This window comes from Rhinopithecus roxellana, chromosome 21 (assembly GCF_007565055.1).
Source record: "Rhinopithecus roxellana isolate Shanxi Qingling chromosome 21, ASM756505v1, whole genome shotgun sequence".
Taxonomy (NCBI): domain Eukaryota; kingdom Metazoa; phylum Chordata; class Mammalia; order Primates; family Cercopithecidae; genus Rhinopithecus; species Rhinopithecus roxellana.
The window spans coordinates 58,472,565-58,485,893 of NC_044569.1; positions in this window are offsets into that span (position 1 = coordinate 58,472,565).

Genomic DNA, 13,329 nt, shown 5'->3' on the forward strand with positions numbered 1-13,329 from the left:
ACCAAACTGCTCCATAGGAAGAATCGTGTAACTCTGTGAGATGAGTTGACACATCACAAAGCAGTTTCTCAGAAAACTTCTTTCTAATTTTTATATGATGATATTTTGTTTGTCACCCTAAGCTTCAATGCACTCCGAAGTATCCCATTGCAGATTCCAAGGAAGCAGTGTTAGGAAACTGCTCACTGAAAAGAATAGTGTAACCTTGTGAGATGAATTCACACATCACAAAGCAGTTTCTCACAAAGCTTCTTTCTAGTTTTTATCTGAGGATAATTCCTTTTTCACCATGGGACTCATTGTACTCGTAAATATCCCTTTGCAGATCACACGAAAACAGTGTTAGCGAGCTGCTCCATGAAAAGAAATGTGTAACTCTGTGAGATGAACTCACACATCACCAAAAAGTTTCTCAGAAAGTTTCTTTCTAGTTTTAATCTGAGGATATTTCATTTGACACCATAGCCTTTAAGGCAATCCAAAATATCCCTTCTCTAATTCCCCAAAAACAGTGCAACCAAACTGCTGCATCACAAGTATTGTGTATCTCTGTGAGATGGATTCACACAACCCAAAGCAGTTTCTCAAAAAGCTTCTTTCTGGCTTCTTCCTGGGGATATTTCTTTTGTCACCATAAGCTTCTATGCACTCTGACATATCCCATTGCAGATTCCAAGAAAACGGTGTGAGATAACTGCTCAATGAAAAATTCAGTGTAAATCTGTGAGATGAGTTCACACGTCACAAAGCAGTTTATCAGAAACCTTCTTTTTGGTTTCTCTCTGATTTTACTTTCTTTGTCACCATTGGCTTCAATGTGCTCCCAAATATATCATTGCAGATTCCACGAAAACAGTTTTAGCAAACTGCTCAATGAAAAGAACAGTGTAACTCTGTGAGATGAATTCACACATCACAAAAAACTTTCTCAGAATGCCTCTTTCTGGTTTTTGTCTGAGTGTATTTCCTTTGTCAACATACGCTTCAATGTGATACAAAACATAGCTTCTCAGTTTACCCTAAAACATTGCTACAAATCTGATCCATTAAAAGAATCATGTAACTCTGTGAGATGAATTAACACATCACCAAGCGGTTTCTCAGAAAGCTTCTTTCTAGTTTTTATATGAAGATATTTCCTTAGTCACGTTAAGCTTCAATTTGCTGTGAAATATTTCATTGCAGATTCCAAGAAAACAGTTTTAACAGACTGCTAAATGAAAAGAACATTATAACTCCGTGAGATGAATTCACATATTACAAAGCAGTTTCTCAGGAAGGTTCTTTCCAGTGTTTTTCTAAGAATATTTCCTTATTCACCATAGGCCTCAATGTGCTCGCAAATATCCCTTTGCAGATTCCACGAAAAGAGTGTACACAAACTGTTCCATGGAAAGAAAGGCACAACACTGTGAGATGAATTCCCACATCACAAAGTAACTTCTCAGAAAACTTCTTCATAATTTTTATCAGAGTATATTTCCTTTGTCACCACAGGTCTCAATGCGACCCAAAATATTCCTTCTCAGATTCCCCAAAAACAGTGCTACCAAACTGCTCTTTGAAAAGAATCGTGTAACTCTGTGAGGTGAATTCCTGAATCACAAAGCAGTTTCTCAGAAAGCTTCTTTCCAGTTTTTGTCTGATGTATTTCCTTTGTCACCATAAGCTTCAATGTGCTATGAAATATCCCATTGCAGATTCCAAGAACACAGTATTAGCAAACTGCTCAATGAAGAGAACAGTGTAATTCTGTGAGATGAATTCACACATCACAAAGAAATTTCTCAGAAAACTTCTTTCTAGTTTTTATCTGAGGATAATTCTTTTTTCAATATAGGAAGCAATGTGCGCCCAAATATCCCGTTGCAAATTCCATGAAAATAGTGTTAGCAAACTGCTCCACGAAAAGAAAGGTGTAACACTATGAGATGAATTCAGACATCACAAAGAACTTTCTCAGAAAGATTCTTTCTCGTTTTTATCTGAGGATACTTCCTTTGTCACCATACGCTTCAAATGGATAAAAACTATCCTTTCCTAAATTCCCCAAAATCAGTGCTAACAGACTGATTCATGAATAGAATTATGCAACGCTGTGAGATGAATTAACATATCACAAAGCAGTTTGTCAGAATCCTTCCTTCTAGTTTTTATATAAGGATAATTCTTTTGTCACCGTACGCTTCAATGTGATCCATAATATCACATTGCAGAATCCAAGAAAACAATCTGTGATTGTTTTCCTGTAATCTGCAAAGGGATATTTGTCAGCACTATGAGGCCTAGAACAAAAAAGGAAATATCCTCTCATAGAAACTAGAAAGAAACTATCTGAGAAACTGAGAAACTGCCTTGTGTTATGAGAGTTCATCTCACAGAGTTAAACTGCTCTTTTCATTAAGCAGTTTGTTAACACCGCTTTCGTGGACTCTGCCAGGGGATATTTGGCAGCCCTTTGAGGCCTGTAGTGAAAAAGGAAATATCCTCAGATAAAAACCATAAAGAAGCTTTCAGAGAAACTTCTTTGTGATGCGTGAATTCATGACACAGAGTTGCAGATTTCTCTTCATGAAGCTGTCTGCTAACACTCTTTTCGTGAAAACTCCAATGGGATATATTGGAGCTCGTTGAGGCCTACGGTGAAAAATACAAATACTCAGATAAACACTTGAAAGAAGCTATCTGAGAAACCGCATTGCAATGTGCGAATCCATCTCACACTGTTACACTCTGCGTTTCATGGAGCAGTTTGCTAACACTGTTTTCGTGCAATATACCAGGGAATACTTGGAAGACCTTTGAGCCTTATCATGAAAAAGGAAATATCCTCAGATAAAAACTAGAAAGAAGCTTTCTGAGAAAGTTCTTTGTGATGTGTGAATTCATCTAACAGAGCTACACCTTTGCCTGCATGAAGCTGTTTGCTAACACTGTTTTTGTGGAATCTGCAATGGAATGTTTCTTAGCTCAGTGAAGCCTCTGGTGACACAGGAAATATTCTCAGATAAAAACTGGATAGACGCCTTCTGAGAAAGTTCTTTGTGCTGTGTGAATTCATCTCAGAGAGTTACACCTTTCTTTTCATGGAGTAGTTTGCTGACACTGTTTTCCTATAATCTGCAAAGCCACATTTGTCAATATTATGAGGCCTAGAATGGGAAAGAAAATATTCTCTGATAAAAACTAGAAAGAAGCTACCTGCGAAACTGCGTTGTGTTATGCGAGTGCATCTCACAGAGTTAAAGTGTTCTTTTCATTGAGTAGTTTGTTAACACAGTTTTCGTGGTCTCTGCCAGGGGATATTTGGCAGCACTTTGAGGCCTATAGTGAAAAAGGAAATATCCTCAGATAAAAACTAGAAAGAAGCTTTCTGAGAAACTACTTTGTGATGTGTGACTTCATCTCACAGAGCTACACCGTTCTTTTCATACAGCAGTCTGCTAACACTGCTTTCATGGAAACTGTATTAGGATGTTTGGGAGTGCATTGAAGCCTTAGGGGAAAGGAAATATCGTCAGATAAAAACCAAAAGGAAGACTTCTGAGGAACTGCTTTGTGATGTGTGAATTCACATCCCAGAGATGCACTTTCCTATCACGGAGCAGTTTGTTAGCACTATTTTTGGGGAATCGGAGATGGGATATTTTAGACCTCATTGAAGCCTACACTGACAACGGAAATAGTGAAAAAGGAAATATCCTCAGATAAAAACTAGAAAGAAACTTTCTGAGAAACTGCTTTGTGATGTGTGACTTCATCTCACAGAGTTACACCATTTCTGTGTAAACTTGCTTCCATTTAGACTACAACAGCAACAGCCAACACTACCACCTCTACTGATCCCACCACCACAACAGCCAGCACTGTAACTGAGCTGTCTGCTACCACAACTGCAGGCACTTCCACTGAGAATACATCCACAGCAGACACCACTGCCACTTCTACCAAACCTACAGTGACAACCACCACAAGCACTGCAACTGAACAGTTTGCCACCACAACTGCAGACACTTCCATTGAGACTACAACCACAATGGCCACCACTGCCACCTTTAGTGAATCCACAACCACAACAACAGCCAGCACTGCAACTGAACAGTCTGCCACCACATCTGCAGGTACTTCCATTGAGACTACAACCACAACAACCACCACTGCCACCTCTACTGAACCGACAACCACAACAACAGCCAGCACTGCAACTGAACAGTCTGCCACCACAACTGCAGACACTTCCATTGAGAATACAACCACAACAGCCACCACTGCCACCTCTACTGAACCCACTACCACAATAACAGCCAACACTGCAACTGAACAGTCTTCCACCACAACTCCTGGCACTTCCACTGTGACTACAACCACAACAGCAACCACTACCACCTCTAATGAACCCACAACTACAAAAGCAGTCAGCACTACAACTGAACAGTCTGCCACAACTGGAGGTACTTCCACTGGAGTTACAACCACAACAGACACCACAGCCATGTCTACTGAACCCATCACTACAACAGCCAGTACTGCAACTGAACAGTCTGCCACCACAACTTCAGGCACTTCCACTGAGGCTACAACCACAACACCAACCACTTCCACCTCTACTGAACAACCACAACAATAGCCAGCACTGCAACTGAATAGTCTGCTACTACAACTGCAGGCACATCCACTGAGGCTACATGCCCAACAGCCACCAATACCACTTCTACTGAACCCCCAACATCAACCACAGCAAGCACTGTAACTGAACAATCTGCCACCACTACTGCAGCCACAGCCTCTGAGACTATAACCACAACAGCCACCACTGCCACCTCTACTGAACCTGTAGCCACAACAACAGCCAGCACTGTAACTGAACAGTCTGCCACCACAACTGCTGGCACTTCCACTGAGGGTACAACTACAACAGCAACCACAAGCACCTCTACTGAACCCACAACCACAACAACAGCCAGCACTGCAACTGAACAGTCTGCCACAACAACTGAAGGTACTTCCACTGGAGCTACAACCACAACAGACACCACTGCCACAACAACTGGAGGTACTCCCACTGCAGTTAAAACCACAACAGACACCACTGCCACATCTACTGAACCCGCACTACAACCTCCAGTATTGCAACTGAACTGTGTCCCACCACAACTGCAGGCACTTCCACTGAGGCTGTAACCACTACAGTCACCACGACCACCTCTACTGAACTCATAACCACAAGAGCAGCCAGCATTGTAACTGAACAGTCTGCCACCACAACTTCAGGCACTTCCACTGAGACTACAACTACAGTGGCCACCACTGCCACCTCTACTTAACCCACAACCACAACAACAGCCAGCACTTCAACTGAACACTCTGCCACCAGAACTGCAGGCACTTCCACTGACACTTCTACTACAATAGCCACCACTGCCACCTCTTCCGAGTCCAGTAGTAGAGCAACACCTGGCACTGCAACTGAACAGTCTGCCACAACAACTGCTGACCCTTCCACTGAGACTACAATGACCACAGCCACCACTACCACCTCTACTGAACCAAGCACTACAACACAGCCAGCACTGCAACTGAACAGTCTGCCACAACAACTGCTGACCCTTCCACTGAGACTACAATGACCACAGCCACCACTACCACCTCTACTGAACCAAGCACTACAACACAGCCAGCACTGCAACTGAACAGTCTGCCACAACAACTGCTGACCCTTCCACTGAGACTACAATGACCACAGCCACCACTACCACCTCTACTGAACCAAGCACTACAACACAGCCAGCACTGCAACTGAATAGTCTGCCATAACAATTGCAGGCACTTTCTCTGAGGCTACAACCACAACAGCCACCACTACCACCTTTACTGAACCCACAACGACAACAACAGTCAGCAACTGCAACTGAACAATCTGCCACAACAACTGTAGGCACTTCCACTGAAGCTACAACCACCACAGCCACCACTGCCATCTCTACTGAACCTAAAACCACAACAGCCAGCACTGAAACTGAACACTCTGCCACAACAACTGCAGGCACTTCCACTGATACTGCTACCATAATTACCACCACTGCCACCTTTACTGATCCTGGCAGTTAAACAGCCAGCATTGAAGCTTAACGGATTACCACAAGTGCAGCAGTTTCTGCTGAGTCTTCAACCACATCGGCCACCACCACTTCTTCCTCAGAAGTCACCACTTCAATCCAACCAACCACCTAATTGCCAGCACTTTTACTGAGGCTACCACCATGGTGAGCACTACTACCTCCTCTACTTGATTGACAACACCAATAGCAGCCAGCACCTCCACTGAAACAACTGCCACAATAACATCAGGTCCTTCCACTGTGGCTACAACTACAACAGTCACCACTCTCCCTTCTTCTGTACCCACAACCACAATAGCAGTTAGCCCTGAAACTAAACAGACTGCCACAATGACTGTTGGTACTTCCATGGTGGGTACAACCAAAATTGCCACTGCGATTGCCCTCATTGAGTCTACAACCACAATAGCAGCCATAATGCCCACTGAACAGACTAGTACAACAACTGTAGGGACTTCCACTGAGCCATCAATCACAATGATTCCAACTTCTGCTTCTACTGAATCTTCAACCACAACTGCACCTACCGGTTCACCTGAACTGACTACCACAACAACCACAGGCACTCCCACTCAGGCTACAACCACAAAAGTCCCCATTACTACTTCTACTGAACCCACTACTCCAACAGCATCCATCACTTTGACTGAACTAAACCTTGAAAATAGAAATAGCCACATTTTGCACATTTTGACGATGGTCATTATCGTAACAATCATAGGCAGCATCTCTACTAGCCTGTAAGTATAAGAGTCAGGACTATTGCTTCAAAAGAACCAGTTATCACAACAGCAGCCATTCCTTCAATTTAACCACAAATCACGCAACCATATATAGCACTTCAGCTGAATTTAACAGAACAGCAACATGCACCTCATCTAATGAGTCTGTAGACACTAATGGTATTGCTACCATTTTTTTTTTTTTGAGACAGAGTCTTACTCTGTCACCCAGGTTGGAGTGCAGTGGTGCCACCTCTGCCTCCCAGGTTCAAGCGATTCTCCTGCTTCAGCCTCCCAAGTAGCTGGAACCACAGGCCTGTACCACCATGCCTGGCTAATTTTTTGTATTTTTAGTAGAGATGGAGTTTCACCATGTTAGCCAGGATGGTCTCGATCTCCTGACCTCATGATCCACCTGCCTCGGCCTCCCAAAGTGCTGGGATTACAGGCATGAGCCACCGCAACTGGCCTGCTACCATTTTAAATAAACTAATAACCACAACAGCAGCTGCTACTTTAACTGAAGTTAGTATAACTACATCTACTGGTAGCACCTCATCTGAACGTGTCAGCATAATTGTGAGCACCATCTCTTAATCCAAACTTATCATTGTAACTCCAAGCTTTGTTCCTTCAACTGAATGTATTACCACAATCACAATTATCTTTTCAACTGAGGCCACAGCCATGACAACCAGGTTCATATTAGCTAAGTCTATGACCATTGTAACTTTTACTGAATCTAGTATCATAAGATTACAATAACAGTCTCACTCATTGGTATCCACAGTGGCCAAAACTCCCACTTCGGTTGAAGCTACAACTACATAAATCATCCAACAACTTTTAACTCAACCCTGAATTGCTCTCGTATCAAATGAACCTACAAATGATTATTACTTTAACAAAATCATCAGACACTACTACCTGCACTTTAATTGAATTTACAACCCTCACAATAGCTACCTCCAACTCAGTTACTGAGTCTCTTCTGTTTTCTGATACAACTAAAACAACATCTTTAACCTTCACTGCCACCAACTCAATTAATGAAAGCCAACACATACGCTACTAACTCAACTGACTCTTCAATCACAACTCTCTAGAAATGTCAGCTCAATTTACAATCTCCATGAGCATCATTACCTGTTAATAGAAAATGAAATCGCAGTTATAGTTTCTACATAATCTGCTATCACAATACTGCCAACTCTTCCACTGCCCCTTCAAATGAGTCCATTCATAGCCACAACAACCATGCTACATCAACAAAATGTGCTACTCCCATAACATCTACTGAAATTTCACAATAGAGACCACCACATTTCTACTCTATGTACTCCTACAACAGACAAAACTTTACTGAACCTTTTAATAGCCTATCACTGGAATCTACAAGCATTACAATTTCTATTTCATGTTATTCAAAGCCATTCACCACTTATTCATAAATACAAAGCTTTCATTTTTTTTCTAGTAAATTGACTAAGTCTGATTACTACTCTCACTTGACAAAAATGGCAACTTTCTAATGACCTATTCTAGGGCAACTGTGGTTAGTATACCTACAAATTAAATCCTAACACCTACTACCATCATTCTTATACTAAATTCTGTATCTGCCATCAGTACCATAGGGAATTATATGGCCAATATCACTGCCAACGTGTAACTCCAAAAACGTGGGGTTATAGTGGTTACCAGAAACAACCACTTCTTAAACAAGACTTACTTATTGCTTATTGACCAGTTCAGCTATTACTACCATGACAATGAAATCATTTTCATGCCTATACTTAGATTTAAAAATATGACTTAGCAGACCTGAACACTAAATGTGGAGTTTTCCTATTTTCTCTGTGAAGTTTTAGATAATGCAATTTTCATACAAAGTAAGTTCAATCTATTTATTTATGTTGGAAACCTCTTCTGATTAAATAAATAAGTTACCAAATATGAATATAGTCTTTTATTATTCCAAAATTTTAGTGCTTAATACATATACTCATTTTGTAATAGGGAAGGAACATTCTGTACGGTGAGGGTATATTAAATGTATGAAGTACCACATTTCCTTTTCAGACTGTGTGAAATTATTTCCACTTCATTATTTACTGTTTAAATTGTTTTGCTATTTAAGTAATATTTATGAATGTGTTCTCACTATTTCTGGTTTTAAAAATTTATTTTCCGCTATGTTTTCAGTAATCTTTTACAATCATTCAATTTAAAACTTTGAGTAACCATTTTCTGTGTGCCTGCTATTTGCTGAAATACTGAAGAAAATTTAGAAAAAGAAAATAGCAATGCAGGCCAAGCACAGAGGCTCACATCTGTAATTCCAACATTTTGGGACCCTAAGACAGGAGGATTGTTTGAGGTCAGGAGTTCAAGACCAGCCTGGACAACAGGGTGAGACCCTGCCTCTATAAAAAATAAAAATTTAGGTGGACGTGGTGGTGCACACCTGTAGTCCCAACTACTCGGTAGGATGAGGTGGGGGGATTGCTTGGCCTAGGAGCTCAGGGCTGCAGTAAGCTACGATCATGCCACTGCACTCAAGCCTGGGTGATAGAGCAAGGCTCTAAAAAAAATGCAGATAACAATAAAAAACTTACAAATTTGGGTTCTGTTATTTAGAATTCTTGGTAATTGACAGATTTAAATTAATGTTGATGGTACTTGCATTCCAGTGCAGTTATACTAAATCAAAATCATCAAGAATGGGCCAGAATTCCATATTTTTCAAAAAGTGTGTAGCCAGGGCTCATAACTATCCAATGAAGCATTGAACTCAGGACGACATTGTGACTTGTTATAGCTTTTGGATGGTGTTGATGAGATTGATACAAATCATCTAACAGTTTTTAAACACTAAGAAAATTCAGTTACTTTTTGGTGTTATTGCTATGTATAAACGAAAGATGGTGGTATATAGGCACTTCACTTGAGCACGTGGTTGGGAGTGGGAGTGAAAATGTTTTATTTACCAAAAAAAAAGTGTTCTCAAGAAATTTAAAACAAAGATTTTGATAGACTTTATGCTACTTAGAAATCATATTTAACTGTTTTTTAAATGTCATTCCTATAAAAGTGTTTTCCCCCATTTGGCTAGCCTGCTTACTGTCATTATATGCAATTAATTTAACAAAACTGTATTCAAACACTTTAACTCTATTTCTTTCCTTTCCTCATTATATTTTCAATTAGTATTACTTTGTTATTAAGTGTATCACTGATAAAACTTTTTCTGCAAATTCTTTCACAGTAAATAAAAGTTATAGGAAAATAACTTTTATTAGTTATAACTTCTACATTTTTCTAGTTCTACATTTTGGCTGCTAATTAGGATGAGAAATGTTCCAGAGTAAATTCATTATGTAAATAAATACAAATTTGTTTTTTTTTAAAGATAGAAGGTTTTCCCAGTTTAACACATTGTAGGTGCTTAATAGATATTTATTTAATGTAGTTGACCCGGCTGGGCGCGGTGGCTCAAGCCTGTAATCCCAGCACTTTGGGAGGCCGAGACGGGCGGATCACGAGGTCAGGAGATCGAGACCATCCTGGCTAATACGGTGAAACCCTGTCTCTACTTAAAAATACAAAAAACTAGCCGGGCGACGAGGCGGGCACCTGTAGTCCCAGCTACTCGGGAGGCTGAGGCAGGAGAATGGCGTAAACCCGGGAGGCGGAGCTTGCAGTGAGCTGAGATACGGCCACTGCACTCCAGCCTGGGCGACAGAGCGAGACTCCGTCTCAAAAAAAAAAAAAAAAAAAAAAAAAAAAAAAAAAAAAAAAAAGAAATAATGTAGTTGACCCTTGATCTCTGCTCAGTCTAAAATCTGCATAGAACTTTTAACTCCTGAAAAATTTAAGTACTAATAACCTACTATTGACCAGAAGCATTTCCGATGACAAATCAACACATCTTTTGTATATGTATTACAGACTGTATTCTTAGGTAAAGTAAGCTAGATAAAAGAAAATATTCACAAAATCAGAAGGAAAAGAAAACACATTTACTATTTATTAAGTGGAAGTAAATCATCATAGACTTCTTCCTTCTTGTCTTCATGTTGAGTAGGCTAAGGAGAAGGAAGAGGAGGGTTCGGTCTTGCTTTCTCAGTGTGGTGGAGACATAAGAAATTTGCAGCACGGTTAAGTCCCATGATGTTCAAGGGTCAACTGTGAGCACGTAAAGGCATCATAAGAAGGCAATATGAGGTAAACTTTCAGAGCCAGGGACTTGGCCTCTATGTTTAACCACTATGTGTACCTGGCATCTAGTAGATAATAAACATTTGTTCCACAAAAGAAAATAGTGATCAATATAAGAATTTATTATCAAACTAAGATGACTAGAATTGGAATTAGACTGTTACCTCAATTTTTAGTCTACTTTTGTTTATGTTAATCTATTCCTATTAGTATCAGTATTAGTTTTCTAATTTCCTTAGTTGAAGTACAACATATTAGTAGAAAATGCAGAAATCATTAGACACAATGCAATGAATTATCACAAAGTGAACACACCCATATGCAAATCAAGAAATAGAACATTATCAGCCCTTCAGAAACTCTCATGTGCTATTCCCCAATCACCACTTCATTTTTCTTCCCCACAAGGTAAACACTGTTCTGATTTCTAACACTGTTAATTACTTTGTCTGATTATGAACATAGTAGAAATGAAATAGTATCACATGAACCCTCTTCATCTGTCTCTTCATCTGGCTTCTTTGACTCAACCTTATATTTGTGAGATTTATATATGTTTTTGCTTATGCCAGTGGTTCCTAGTGTTACGTACTAATCCATGTGGCTATCCAAAGGACCCTGCATCATTTATTTAAAAGCCTATCCTTTCCCATTTTTCTGCAGTCTTACCTTGTCATAAATCACATCTGCCTGTTGACTCCTATTATTCTGAATTTGCTTGATTAATTCTCCCTGTGTGTAACCAAGGTCCCATTCCATGACACCTCTGCCACTCCTTCAGTGACACAGATGTCCCCTTCAGCCACTCAGCTACAAAACCCAGCGTCATCTCTTGTATCATCCTCTTTACCCTGTTCAGCCTCTGACTGTCCTCCCAGAGCCATTCTGGCCCTTTTCACTTTCAAAGCAGATACCTTCATTGCTCTGTCCCACCTAGTGGGCTTTAGGGCTGAACAATTCAGAAAGGGAAGGAAAAAGAAGAGTGCAGGGGCCATTGAAAATAATATGCTGAGAATAGATAAGGCTCAAGGACAGTATCTCTAGCTAGTTGCACTTTCAATGAACTCCAGTAGTCAAGGATACTATCTCTAGTTGAACTTTTAATGAACTCTAGTAGGCGCCAAGAAGGCAGACAAAATAAGAAAGAACTTAGAGACAAAGAACTAAGCAGAAGGTTATATCTGGGTGCAGAAAGTTTGTTTTGCATTGTGTTATTTTTGCTGACGTGGAATTCATGGAGTATAAATAAAGTGAGGCGGAGGCTCTAAGCGCGGCCGCCATGTTCTCTGTTTGTCTTTGTCTCTTGTGTCTGTTCATTCTCCACCACCCCCGGCACGGACCCCAAGAAGTGGTGCAGCGAGCAGGGTGCACAGGGTGAGTAGTGGGGAACAAGAAGGGGAACCCCCTAGGAGTGGGTAAAACCCGGAACTCATTAAGGGGAAATCATTAAGGGGAACCTTCTTAAGCTTTCATTATGGGGAATTCCAGTTCCTTGGCCTCAGAATATTTAAGATTATTACAAGGGCTTCTACTTTCGATTGGGGTTGATGTAAAAGAGAGAACTTTGCGGAAATTGTTTGCTCATGTGGAACAACATTGCTCTTGGTTTCAATATCAAACTGAAGTACAATTAAATAAGCGAGAGTGGCAACAGGTTGTTAAGACCCTTCGTCAAGCGCATCAGCGCGGCGATGTAATGTCAGCGCCTTTGTGGGCCCTTTGTGCCTCTATTACTCAGGCTTTGGAGCTCTTAGAGACAGACTCTGAAAAGGGAGAAGGCAGGGATGAGGAGTCTTTGAAGTCTCCGATAGCCGTTTCCCCTCCTTTAGATAATTCTGTAACTGAAGGAGAAGGTCCTTTGTGTGATAATGTGTCTCATGAAAAGGAATCAGAAATTCAAAAGGAGCTTCAGTCGGTTGTTCAATTGTTACAACAAATTTTACAATTGCAGTTATCTCCCCCTCAACCTTCTCCTCCACCCACTCCTGTTTTTACTTTTCCCGTGGTTCATCCACCCCCATCAGTACCTAAGGCGGAGGAAGAGGACAGTTTTCCCCCACCGCCACCACCACTGCCGGTGGAAATGCTGCCTCGTTCAGGCACGGTTTTTGCTGTTCCCACTTCTACTGCTAAAGCTGTAATTAAGGTATTGGATTCTCAGGAGGATGAGGATCCTCTACAATTGTTCCCCATTATTAGGCAACCTTTTGGTCCTAATGACCAATTTCCTCAAGGGGGTATAAATGTACAGTATAATGTTCTTCAAT